Raw genomic sequence first — 14,272 nt, 5'->3', positions numbered from 1 at the left:
GGGGGCCGCGTAATGGGGACGGCATCTGAACGAGCGCTCCGCAGTCAGACGCGGTCTGTGTGTTTTGGTTTCTAAGCCAAAGATGGCCGAAGTCAAACCGAACGCTTGTCTTGGACACATCTGGCCCGAGGCAAGGGCAAAGCAAGCCCCACAACAGACTGTACGTGACATGACAGGGACTCAAACCAACCCGAGCGGACACGTGGGTGCCCAGACTGGGAACGGGGGGGTGGGGGGGGGGTGGGGGGGTAGTGAACAGGCCTGTCACTGAAGAAGGAAATAAGGAAGTGACCCCACCCCCCAGAGAGGATGTAGTTGATGGAAACTATGTGTGTGTTTTTGTTGTGTGTTTGGTATGTGTGTGTGGTGTGTGTGTGAGTGTGTGGTATGTGTGTGTGTGTGCGTGTGGTGTGTGTGTGTGTGTGGTGTGTGTGTGAGTGTGTGGTGTGTGTGTGAGTGTGTGGTGTGTGTGTGTGTGTGTGTGTGCGTGTGGTGTGTGTGTGCGTGTGGTGTGTGTGTGTGTGTGTGTGTGTGTGTGCGTGTGGTGTGTGTGTGAGTGTGTGGTGTGTGTGTGTGCGTGTGGTGTGTGTGTGTGTGTGTGTGTGGTGTGTGTGTGCGTGTGGTGTCTGCCCCTCAGGCCATATTGGTTGATCGTTTGGTGATGTTAATGTAAAACACATGTTGGCCAGGACTGAATTAGTGAGTAAAGTAAATAAATGCAAGTTAATGAAAATAAAAGCAAACATTAAGTTTCCATCAAAGTTTTTTACCACCAATATTTTAATATACACACATGGTTTTGAAATGACGTAAATCCTTATCGCACAAGTTAACTTTGTAAATCCATTTTCAAACATGCCCCAGCTCCTGCGCCGAGAAAGGCAGACTCAGTATCATCAGGATGACAGCGACTTGCTGTAGTGGTCGTTAAACAGCTGGACTCTGTCCCCTCCGTCACTGGACCCGTTTCCGACTCTGTGGCATCCTGAAATATGTCCCCAAATAGAGACGGGAACTCAAGTGTGCTGCGCTGAAACGTGCAATCACATCCGTCACTCTGCCTCTGGTGACCAGGGTAAGAGCCACACTGTCAGAATACGGACGTCTGACCATGACATTCCCCAAGATCTGGCAAGACATAGACCAGAATAGAAAAGAACAGAACAGCACAGTCCAGAATAGAACAGAGTAGAATAGAAAATAATAGAATAGACCAGAAAAGAATACAACTGGATAGACCAGAATAGATTGAGGAATAATAGAATAAACCAGAATAGAATAGAACAGAATATAAACGAAAATAATAGAACAGATGAGCAAAGAGCAGAATAGATTGAGGAATAATAGAATAAACCAGAATAGAATAGAACAGAATATAAACGAAAAATAACAGAACAGATGAGCAAAGAGCAGAATAGAACAGAATGGATCAATAAGAATTCCATCAGATTGCAACGCTGTTGAATGTGACCAGTGACCACCTCAACCTGTCACTGCAGCGTGAATTTCCACCAGCCCAGATCAGAAGGCCAAAGCAACCCTGACACAGGAAGCCGCCATGAGCCCGGTGGACGGCCGTTTCAGGTCCGAGTGTCCAAATGGTCGCAGATAGTTCCCGTCGCCGTGTAGACGTGTGTGAAAGGAATAGCATGTGGCATGTCATGAACTCATACACACCACTGAATCGGTTCCTCGTTCGCCGGCCACCGCGAGTGTGTGTTCTGTGGAGTGTGTCAGACCGGGAGCGTGTCAGACCGGGAGCGCGGCAGTGCCAGCTCTGGTGCTGTGCATGTCTCTCCAGCCCTCCATGTCTGAGGGAAGCCACGGTGTCAAAAGGGATTTGCCCGGGACGGGAGTAGCGCGACACGCCGCCGTTCACATCGAATCAGGCACACACGGCGAGGCCCTCTTAGCCCCTAGGGAACACCCAGCGCCCCCTCTGCCGGGAACGTTCGTGCCCCCCATCCTCACCTCCACTGACCCCACTGATCCCGCCTTACAGCCCCATCAAACACAGGGTCTCCATCCTGCCTCGGAGCCCAACCCCGAGCACCCCAGTCACCCCCCCCCCCACCCCATTCTCAATCCTCCAACACACACACACACACGTGGGCGCACACACACACCATGTCCTCTTCCATTTATCAGCCTTTCATCCCTGGCACTCGCCACGCCCCCTTTCCTACTCTCCCGTACTTCTCTCCAGCTACACCCCCCCGTCCCCCCTGTCCTCCCCCTGTCCCCCCCCCGTTTTCTCCCCTCCCCTAGATTTCAGGGGAATAGCTGTGGGCCAGATTAGGGCTTGGCTGCCTCTTTGAGTTACCAGCACAGATAAATATTCCCAGGATGAATCCTGCTGCCCAGCGGATGTTTGTGCATAGGCACACACGCACACACACACACACACACATAAAGGACTCACCAACACACGCATGCAACAAGGCTACATTTCCTCTATGTAGTATGAGACATATACACACACACGTACACGCAAACACACACCTTGCTCCCACAGTTCCTTCACCCAGTGCGAGAGATAAGATGGGGGCTGGGGTGGAGGGAGATTGACTATGCTCACCCCTAAACCCTCCCCCTTATTGTCACCCGTGATGTCACGGAGTTCTGCCCTCCAACGACACGCCGTCAAGGGTGACCGTGCCAAGGTGCCAGGCGCCAACCGCTGAGAGACGGTTGAGAGACACACAACCTGCTCAACATAAATACTGTCAAAATATATTTGGATACAAAAAAAAATTGCATTGTTTTTGTTTACAAACAAACAAACAAACAGCCATTGTAGAAGACAGGTGTGCACGTTTGAAAAATGTTGAATGTTATTTGAACCCAGGTCTGACTCCTGTTAAGTTGGTTTAGATGTTATCTATCTTGTGAGGCCAACATTCCTAGTCCAACTAATGTTTATGCCAACTAGTATGTGTGCCAGCTAATATGTAAGCCAGCTGAGGGATCAATAAAATCCAAGCCCAACTGCAGCCAAATGACCTCACATCCTGGTCTTTGTTACTGCATCCCAACCTCCAACTACCACCAGGGAAACCTCCCTTACAGGTATGACATCACTTATCAGATGTACAAGTGTGTGGATGAATGTTGTAAACACAGAGCCTGCATAAACATTGCTACGGACGTTTTAAATGGATCCCAGCTTAAGTAGATCTGATATTGATCGCACCTTTGATAGAATGTATCATTTTTGACCTGTTCGCTTTGGATAGCCGCTGAAACGAGTAAATAGTCTTGTTGGCAGACGTCCGTTAAATATTATGTCCCAAAAAAAGGAACGAAAACACACAAAGAACAAAGGGCAGTGGGTGCTGCGCTGCAATGATTCCAAATGTGCCTTTATTATTTGACTTCCTCCCTCCATGTGGTCTTAGTCTTCCTCCCTTGAAATGTTACTCATCATGCCTTTGTAGACTCGCTAGGTGTGTTGAAAACTTTTCAACGTGTCCAAACAGGAGGATTGTACACAGGCTGCACATTTTTCCTTCTCATGGGATGGCTGTCGAACGGTCGACTGCAAGGAAGAAGTCTGTCAGACATGAGGCTGTGTATATGTGTTATGTAGATAAGCATGTTTATGTTTATGTATATATATATATACATATTTACATATCGTTTTATCTACATTACATAAGTGTGTGTGTGTGTGTGTGTGTGTTTGTGTGTATTTAGGCATTTTCTTAGTCCTGTGATTACAAAACCATAGGGTTGCAAAACCTCAATAACCTTCTGAAAATGTGATGGTTTTCCCGAAATCCCTGCCGGAGGATTCCTGGATTCAGGAATGAATAGGCAGGAGATACTGGAATCTCAGGTCAAGTGGGCCCTTTCCAAAGCACATAACAAGATACATGAGGACTCGTTGGTTTCGTCCAATGAGGTCTCTAAGCCCCCACCAGGTCTGGGGTTACCTCATTTCCCGTCAACAACTTCTGCAATAATTCACTACTGATAACTTGACATGTGTGGTTGCTGGTCCGTATTGCTGATGTTGTGGCATAATAACATTTCCCCATACCTCAACACCTCTGTGTGTTGACAACCGTCCTGTACACACCCAGCCTGCACACCTGCTGTTCATCACTGACAAATACTGTAGCCATCTGAAACAAACACACCCACACACACACACACACACACACACACAGCGAGCAGACAGACACCAAACAGAATGTGCATACACACCTGTCTGAAGACACACTAACGCACAACTGCAACTCTGACGTCTTGTGAGAATATGACGGGCCTGTTGAATTCATGTCTGCATAATAAATTAGATTAGGCTGTAACCTAACGTTATTGCACAGGGTTTTGTTGAGGAACTCAATGAAGTGTGCAGCCACAGCATTGAAAGACTGAAGAAGTGTTGTATGTCCTACGACCCCATCTTCAGATATGGACACACACAGGAATATTTTTCTCCAATGTTGTCCAGGCACATGGAAAGTTGCCCATTGGCCATTGACACTGCGCTGACAGTGCTGAGTTTCCTCCAGGTAGAAGCCTGCTTTATCAACAAAGATTTACCTGTGATGGTTCACAGCAGTTCAGTTTGTAGTTTTTACCCTGTCCAGGGTCTCTCCGATGTATTCCTGCGCCTTGCTGTCTCTCCTGCTCCGTGTTGAAAGACACTGCCAGTGTTTACATGGTTTACATGGTTTATATGGTTGTATGGTAACCAGTTGTGGTTACAACCATGCATGCCAGTCATGTCCTGTGTTTGACAGTATTGTACTGTACATAGACAACGCAGTGGCCTTTTGTGGCTGACACTACCAACACCAAGGTTGTGGGTTTGAATCCCACCAAGGTCACCTACAAATCTATGGTGGTGATTCTTACTGTACTTTCCAATCTTAACAATTTTAAGTATATTCACTAAAAGTTTTAGCGATGATCAATTAGGAACAATGAACATAGTGATAGTACAAGATTTTGTAACAATAGAAGAAGAAAATCCCTTTCAAACGGTATGCATGTACTAAATGTGAACATCATGTATTTTAATCTGAAACATGACTTTCTAGATGATACATTGATCTTTGATCTTGTTTGTTGTACCCTGTCAATTTGCAATGTTCTTAGAGTTTTGAAAAAATGCTTTTTTACTGATCTGTTGTGTTTTATATTAAGAGTGGTGAAATATTACCACATACTTGAATAATACTAAAAACCTGTAATAATATTTTTTTTTAAAAACACAACTATCATCAGCTTGTCACAATACACAAATATTCACTTCTTCTTGAAATGGTTTTCAGTGAAGTAATTTGATAGTAAGTACTTCTGTTGATGGTGATAAAGACTATTTATGCAGTAAGCAAGCCACAGTCCAACCACAGCTTAGTGGTACAATATTGTGTGCAGCATCTGTCTCTGTGAAAACATGCTGAGATAAGACGTTTATCAGCCTCGTTGTTTCAACCATCTGGGATCTATCTTCAGTTATCTTCATCCTCCACTAGTAGGCTCACTCGCTCTCTCTCTCTCTTTCTGTCTCTGTCTCTCTATCTCTCTTTATTTCTATTGCTTTCTTTATCTCTCTCTCTCTCTCTCTCTCTCTATTTCTTTCCTCAACTAGTGGCTTGCTCTCTCACTCTGGTTAATTATCTTTCGCTCCATTATCCTATCCCTCTCTCTCTCTCTCTCTCTCTCTCTGTTCCTCTTCCACTTCATTCCCCCTTCTCTCACATGCTTTTTTCCTCTCTGACATGACCGTTTCTCGAGAAGTGGGCACGTCAGCAGAACCGTTGTCTGTTGTAGTCACGCTCATTTGGCATCTTTTTGCAAAGGACAGGTGCATAGCATTGTGCTCCATCTCTGTCATAAACAAACAGGGACACAACACACACACACTCGTGCTCCGACACGACCTTGGACATATAGGCGCACACACCGAGGGTTTGTTCCTCTTTTCGGGCCAACAACGTGCACCATGATGTTCACCATGATCTACCCATTAATGTCTCCTCTCCCTGATTATCTTTCACTTTCTCCCTCACACACACGATGGAAAATTCAAAGTGGTTTAGGAGCCTACCACTTGAATCCATGAAAGCTGGTCTACCACAATTTGTTGCGGCACAGTAAGCCAATTTAATGCCCTGAACATTACAACCGTAGTATCCCTCTGAAGTTGGTTTACTTGTTAGTGAAGCAACTCTGAAGCAAGTCTAATGTGATAATTTTCCCAGTTCATGGTTTCAAAGCAAATAGTTGTACAACAAAAAGTGGTGACATTTTCATCTAACGCTTTGTGGCCTTGTATTATTTCAGAAAGGGGGTGTGTATTCTATTGAAGGGGCAGTCTGGATTTGCTGTACATTTTTGGGATGATAAATGAATGTTATATATCCAATGTTTCTTAAAGAAAATGCTAAAAAGCGTCATTGCTGTAATTCAACTGCTGAGTACCGCTTCAGGATTTCTTTATCTCCCAGTAACATACATGTTCATATCCGTTCGATTTTACTGAGTTTTCAAAGCTGGGCAGGTTTGCGTATTTGAACTGAAATAGACCCCAATACACTGTAATGCTAACCACGCTAATGCCATTGTGTTATTAAGACATTTTCACAGCCCTCTGGACTCTGGATGTGAATCAGTGGAATGGTAGGTAGAACACATCCTCTTTCAGTCTTCAGCCCCTCTCTCCCCTGTTGTGTGAGGGGGAACCGATTTGACAAGGCGGCGTTGACACTTTTCGTCACCAACTCTCTTTAGGCAGAAACTGTACACTGGCTGGATGCCAGGGAATACTATGAACACTGGTCTTTCGCCTACAAAAACTCAGCATCAACAGGACAATGGCTGTGGTGTCTATGGCACATTGGTGCTTGCAAGGAGTGTTGGGGGTTTATGGATGGAGAAGGAAGCCCACTTTTTTAAGGTAATCTTTCTCGCGTCAGATCATGTCCATTTTGTTTTCAGTGGGTGTGGTGGTGAGTATGGAATCTATTATGAAACAGTACTGGCACCGGTTAAAGAATAACGATTTCCTCAGAATTATTTCCCAGACACCGTGCTCCTACCAGGTACATTGCGCCAACAATTCAACATTCAAATTCGGTCCCTGGTGTCATATTGAATTTAAACATATACAACAGGGGTTGAACCCTTTAAACAGTTTGGAATCACATGGGTTGTGAGGTTGGGTGGGTTGTTTCTATGCAAATGTATAGCAGTATTCATTCAGACCTTTCACAACCTAAAAATCACGTGTGACCAAATCTTCTGAAACGCTACATGGGTACGCCTGTCATACGGCGTGTTTAAAGCTCCTTAACCATCAGCGCCAGTTCTATTATGGATATAGTATTCTCCCTTTCAGCTCATCTTTTCCCCCTTGATCCTGCACAAACAAGTCTGGACAGCTTGCATCTCCTCTCCGCAGAATAAACACAAGCAGGAAATGAATGTGGTTTTAAGTGATTCACTGCATACTGGAAACATTTATTGTCAAAGAAAGCCCATTCAACATGGCTTTGCCCTCATATGTTTATTATTGTCTCTAACCTTTTAAGATATACAGTGGATATAAAAAGTCTACACACCCCTGTTAAAATGCCAGGTTCTTATGATGTAAAAGAATGAGACAAAGATAAATCATGTCAGAACCTTTTCCACCTTTAATGTGACCTATAATGTGAACAATTCAATTGAAAAACAAAATGAAATATTTGAGAAAAAAATTAAGAAAATAATCATCACAATCACCTAGTTGCATACGTGTGCACACCCTTAAACTAATACTTTGTTGAAGCACCTTTTGAATTTATTACAGCACTCAGTCTTTTTGGGTAGGAGTCTATTAGCGTGGCACATCTTGACATGGCAATATTTGCCCACTCTTCTTTGCAAAAGTGCTCCAAATCTGTGAGATTGTGAGGATGTCTCCTGTGCACAGCCCTCTTCAGATCACCCCACAGATGTTCAATTGGATTCAGGCCTGGATGTGTCATGCTAATAGACTCCTACCCAAAAAGACTGAATGCAGTAATAAATTCAAAAGGTGCTTTAACAAAGTATTAGTTTAAGGGTGTGCACACTTATGCAACCAGGTTATTGTGATTTTTTATTTATTTTTCTCAAAGAATTCATTTTGTTTTTCAATTGAATTGTCCACGTAATAGGTCACATTAAAGGGGGAAAAGGTTCTGACATGATTTATCTTTGTCTCATTCTTTTACATCATAAGAACCTGGCATTTTAACAGGGGTGTGTAGACTTTTTGTATCCACTGTATATCTCATTTTTGCATTTGTGCATTCGTGATGAACAGTATATTTCTGCTCAGCACCAAGACACAAAGACGCCGGAAAGAAGTGAATTATTGTTACTAAGTCAAGTATCATCTTCTCTGCTGGACCCTGTGCATCTCCCCCGATCTAACACCACCCCACGACCTCCATCTCCCCCGATCTAACACCACCCCACGACCTCCATCTCCCCCGATCTAACACTACCCCACGACCTCGATCTCCCCCGATCTAACACCACCCCACGACCTCCATCTCCCCCGATCTAACACCACTCCACGACCTCCATCTCCCCCGATCTAACACCACCCCACGACCTCCATCTCCCCCGATCTAACACCACCCCACGACCTCCATCTCCCCCGATCTAACACCACCCCACGACCTCCATCTCCCCCGATCTAACACCACTCCACGACCTCCATCTCCCCCGATCTAACACCACCCCACGACCTCCATCTCCCCCGATCTAACACCACCCCACGACCTCCATCTCCCCCGATGTAACACCACCCCACAACCTCCATCTCCCCTGACCTAACACCACCCCCACAACCTCAGTCTCCCCCGACCTAACACCACCCCCACAACCCCCATCTCCTCCGACCTAATACCACCCCCACAACCTCCATCTCCCTCGACCTAACACCACCCCCACAACCTCCATCTCCCTTGACCTAACACCACCCCACAACCTCCATTTTTCAACATGATCACAACTGCTTAATTTCTGAATTTGTACTTGTGCTCCTTTGGCAGCCTTGTGTGTTGTTCCCGCCAGGTTCTCCTGTTCTCTGCTATCTGAATCTGTGGAGAGTTAGAAGGCCTGGGGGGGGACACGCAGTACAGCTGGTGAGGGGCTGTGATGGCAGTAATTACTTTTACCTTTAGCTGAACCGTGAAGGCGGGTTCTTGCCTCTGGGCATTTCTGCTTCAGTCCACCCCTCACCACCTTACTACGCCCTCCCTCACCCCCCTCCACACCCACCACCTTACTACACCCTCCCTCATCCCCCTCCACACCCACCACCTTACTACACCCTCCCTCATCCCCATCCACCCCTCACCACCTTACTACGCCCTCCCTCATCCCCATCCACCCCCACCACCTTACTACGCCCTCCCTCATCCCCATCCACCCCCACCACCTTACTACACCCTCCCTCATCCCCATCTACACCCACCACCTTACTACGCCCTCCCTCATCCCCATCCACCCCCACCACCTTACTACGCCCTCCCTCACCCCCCTCCACACCCACCACCTTACTACACCCTCCCTCATCCCCATCCACCCCTCACCACCTTACTACGCCCTCCCTCATCCCCATCCACACCCACCACCTTACTACGCCCTCCCTCATCCCCATCCACCCCTCACCACCTTACTACGCCCTCCCTCATCCCCATCCACACCCACCACCTTACTACGCCCTCCCTCATCCCCATCCACCCCTCACCACCTTACTATGCCCTCCCTCATCCCCATCCACCCCCACCACCTTACTACTCTCTCCCTCATCCCCATCCACACCCACCACCTTACTACGCCCTCCCTCATCCCCATCTACCCCCACCACCTTACTACACCCTCCCTCATCCCCATCCACCCCTCACCACCTTACTTTGCCCTCCCTCATCCCCATCCACCCCCACCACCTTACTACTCTCTCCCTCATCCTCATCCACCCCCACCACCTTACTACACCCTCCCTCATCCCCATCCACCCCTCACCACCTTACTACTCTCTCCCTCATCCCCATCAACCCCCACCACCTTACTACTCTCTCCCTCATCCCCATCAACCCCCACCACCTTACTAGTCTCTCCCTCATCCCCATCAACCCCCACCACCTTACTACTCTCTCCCTCATCCCCATCAACCCCCACCACCTTACTACACTCTCCCTCATCCCCATCAACCCCCATTACCTTACTACATTAAAGTATAGACAGTCCACAGAGCACCGGATCACATCTCAACCTGATTTTCCGTTATTCAGAGTTTTGTTTTAGGGTTTGCTAATGAGATGTCTGTTCCTGTGTGTAACAGTATAAGGATAACCAAGGTTTTTTTCTAATCAACTGTACTTCCTTTAACTAAGGGTCAACTTGTACATAGTATCTTTGTCATCAAAGCCAAGGTTTCACAGGAACAAAACAAATATTTAGCATGGGCTGTTTTGTCCTTTAAAGCTATGACTAAAAGATGACAGTTAAGATAACACCCTGTGAAAGCTATGATGCAATAGCACGCTACATTAGGAGTTATCCTATAAAAAACTGAAGAATTCCCAGAACAAGAACCTAAGGAAAGGTTTGAATTATTAAAACCCTAAACAACCTAAAACACAACCAAGTTGTAACATATACTATGATTTGGATTTGGATGGTACTATCATAATGTTCAAACCATTCTTTTTAATTTGATATTGGATACTTGAACTGCAGTTCTATAAGTGGATTTTTATCATGTGTTGAGGCTTGGTATAGTGTTGTATTGGACAAGATTGTTGAAAATATTGAAAATGAAAGCTGTGGAAAGCAGAAGATGGGCTGGTCCATCTTTAATCAAGTAGGTTGGTCCAAACTGAAGGAAGGGCATGTTCGTTAGAAATACCTGGGCCCATTTCTGGTGCAGTCTGAACCTGAAGATTGATTATCTAAATGATTCACTCTACAGTGACAAACATAAATGTACTTGACCAAACAGGTTTACTGGCTTATTGTTTATTCCAAGGAATCATTAGTACAAACATTCCACAGAATTTTATAAAAGCTTTATGCATGAATTGCAATATGCATGCTTCATTTGAATGTTATACCTAATTAATTTCATAGGTAATTTTGTTTCTTATCTATGAAGAACTTCGTCCACAAACCTGCTCTCCAAGGTGATTTTTTCTCTTCAAGACATTTTGCACAAGACATGGCCTCGACTTAAAGGGGCTTTTCACCCTGGAGGTCCATTTCCCCCTGGATGATACACATTAAGAGTTATCCTTGATAAAACAGCTGTGTGCCTGATGGAAGGAGGGCTGCTGCGTCTTAATGACCAGGGTTGAGGTGTTGAGGGACCAGGACAGGTCCTCAGAGATGTGGACACCCAGGAATTTGAAGCTGGGCATACACTCCTCCTCAGTACCATCGATGAGAACTGGGGTGTGACTGCAGCCTTTAGACTTCCTGTAATCCACAATGAAATCCTTGGTTTTCTTTGCATTTAGGAGCAGGTTGTTGTCAGCGCACCATGCCGCCAGGCGCTTGCCCCCCACCCTGTAGGCTGACTCGTCATTGTCACTGATCAGGCCTTCCACTGTGGTGTTGTCTGTGAACTTGATGATGGTGTTGGAACTGTGTGCAGGAACGCAGTCGTGGGTGAAGAGGGAGTACAGGAGGGGGCTCAGCACACAGCCTTGTGGAACACCAGTGTTCAGGATCAGGGTGGAGGAGGAGAAGTTGTCTAATCTGACAGACTGGGGTCTGTTGGTTAGGAAGTTCAAAGTCCAGTTGCTAAGAGAGGGGTTGATCCCTAGGTTGTGAAATTTGAATAGCCTAGGATGATAATGTTGAATGCTGAACTATAGTCTATGAACAGCATTCTGACATAGGTGTTGGTTTTGTCCAGGCCGGACAGGGCAGAGTGTAAAGCTGTGGAGATGGCGTCCTCTGTAGACCTGTTTGATCGATAGGCAAACTGGTGGGGATCCAGTCCTGGGGGAGGCCGGACTTAAGGTGGGCCAGGACCATTCTTTGAGCAGCCTCTTTCCCTTTCAGTTGCTTGTGCACTTTGACACTGATGGTGGAAAAAGAGGCCTATAGACCCCTTGAGGTTTCCCTGGGGTTCTTAGACACCTTTACGAGCACCTTTCCGTCAGCTCTTTGCCTGAATTTGGTGGTACACTCTGTTCTTTCTAGGTTGCCAGTGATCTGGAATTTTCTCCGTATGTAGACGACCCGTCGTCAGACAGTGGAATGATGTGCTTTGAACAGCTTGGAAATGTCTTTGTAACTCCTCCCAGAGTCATGGTTATCAATAATCTTTTTCACTGGATAGGTCTTTTGATGTTGGATATTTGGTTAAGACTAAATCAGACCAGGTTTCTAATCTTTTTGGAAGGTTGGAACCTACCAAGTTACTGATTTTGTAATCATTTGCATTTGTTTTAGTGCAGTTGTTTCAAATTCAAGTAAATTTGTGATGTTGAATGTAGGGGTTTACTAACTTCTCCTGGAAATTGCAATTCTGATTAAATTGGTTGCATTAATGGTTTCAATGTTGTGATTTGTTAAACTGAGTTACCTTTATCAATATTTGGGGTTAGAATTAAGTTCAGATATCCATGTCCAAAAATGTAAGAAAAAACATTGCAGGGGGTGTAGTTATTCACATAACTGTAAGCATTCACAACATTTGCCATGACTCTCCAAATTGAGCTCAAATGCGTCCTGTGTGCTTTGATCATTCTTGGGATGTATCTGGAGTGCACCTGTCAAAGATTCTGTTGATTGGACAGGATTTGGAAAGGCACACGTGTTTAAATTAGGCTGAATGCAAGACCAAGGGACTCTGTGCAGACCTCCATGATCCATATTTAGCATGAAATCGTTACATGTGGGGAAAACAAGGTACCTGCCATATACAATGTCTACAGGGAGGAATGGCAGTGGCATTATCATGCTTAGGGGATGCTTCTCAGTAACAGGGACAAGGAGACTGGTCAGTAAACAGGAAAGAATGAATAGGAAAATTACAGAGGTCCATCAAAGAAACCAGAAGGATTTCAGACTGGGTCAAAAAATTCATCTTTCTGCTCAACAATGACTTTTAACAAAAAGCAAAGACAACATTGGGGATAAATATGTCAATGTTGTTGAGTGGCCCAGCCAGTGCCCAGGACTTGAATTAGTGGTGGCTTATATTGACCGGTCAGGACAAAATCCTTGATGGGGAAAGAAAGACAAAACAAAACCTATGGTCCCTGGACCACTGACACGCAATGACTGAAACCTATATATTTTTAGAATGCATCTCGGGCTGCAAAATCAATCTAATATTTATCACTGTCAGAAAATTGCTATACTGATAATTGACCTGCTTTTCTGCATACACAAGGGAAGGCAGTAGGCAGCATTGAACACACATGGTTTTAAAACACTATGTCATTGATAAACAAAATGAAAACTGAATTACGACAACTTTAATGTTTACTTCAAACTAATTATTTATTATGCCACAGGTTAAATTTTTTTTTTAAATTCACTTAATTCTCTTAATGGTTTACGCAATATGTGGACATTAGGTAATTGCGTAACTTATAACATGAATCATAATGCTATGTAGAAAAGATCATGAATGTGTGCATATTTTAGTAGTAGCTGACCAATGAAGAGAACGTATCCATTCATTCAGTTTTGTAATAAAAATGTGTATAACCTCATCATAGTTAAAGCTGTCTAAAAGGCCGGAATGTCACCAGACACAATGAGTTCAGGCGCCCTGTGTACATGGAGCTCCTAAGAACCTTGAGCAAACTTCTCTATTTTTTCCCGTCTGCCGTTCCGCCATGGCCAGCGCTGCCGTCCCACATCTAGGAGCAGGGCGGGAAGCCTTTTTCGAATGGCTAGCAATGGAGTGCTTCCGCTTTCCACAACGGCCTGCCGCTTATGTGTGAATGAGGGGTCAGGTTGAGGTCGGGGGCGGACTGGCGACGGTTCGCTCAATGCATGCTCATTTTACAAATTGAAATTGGCTCCTTTGTTTTGACATCTCCTCGGTGATCGGATTAATATTGTCACAATAGCTCGATTCATGAGGAAAAATGCTTGGTAATTCATTGCTAAATAGGCTGTAACCAAGAAAAGGGTTTACTCTATGACTGGTTAATGGATGCAGTGATGTCTTATCTAACATACTTTAAGTGTATATGTACTATTTCATAACAACAGAAAAATAACTAAATTCATTGTTGATTGCAGAGCCTTGAGA

This window comes from Esox lucius, chromosome 17 (genome assembly GCF_011004845.1).
Source record: "Esox lucius isolate fEsoLuc1 chromosome 17, fEsoLuc1.pri, whole genome shotgun sequence".
Lineage (NCBI taxonomy): Eukaryota > Metazoa > Chordata > Actinopteri > Esociformes > Esocidae > Esox > Esox lucius.
This window is presented reverse-complemented; position numbering follows the sequence as displayed.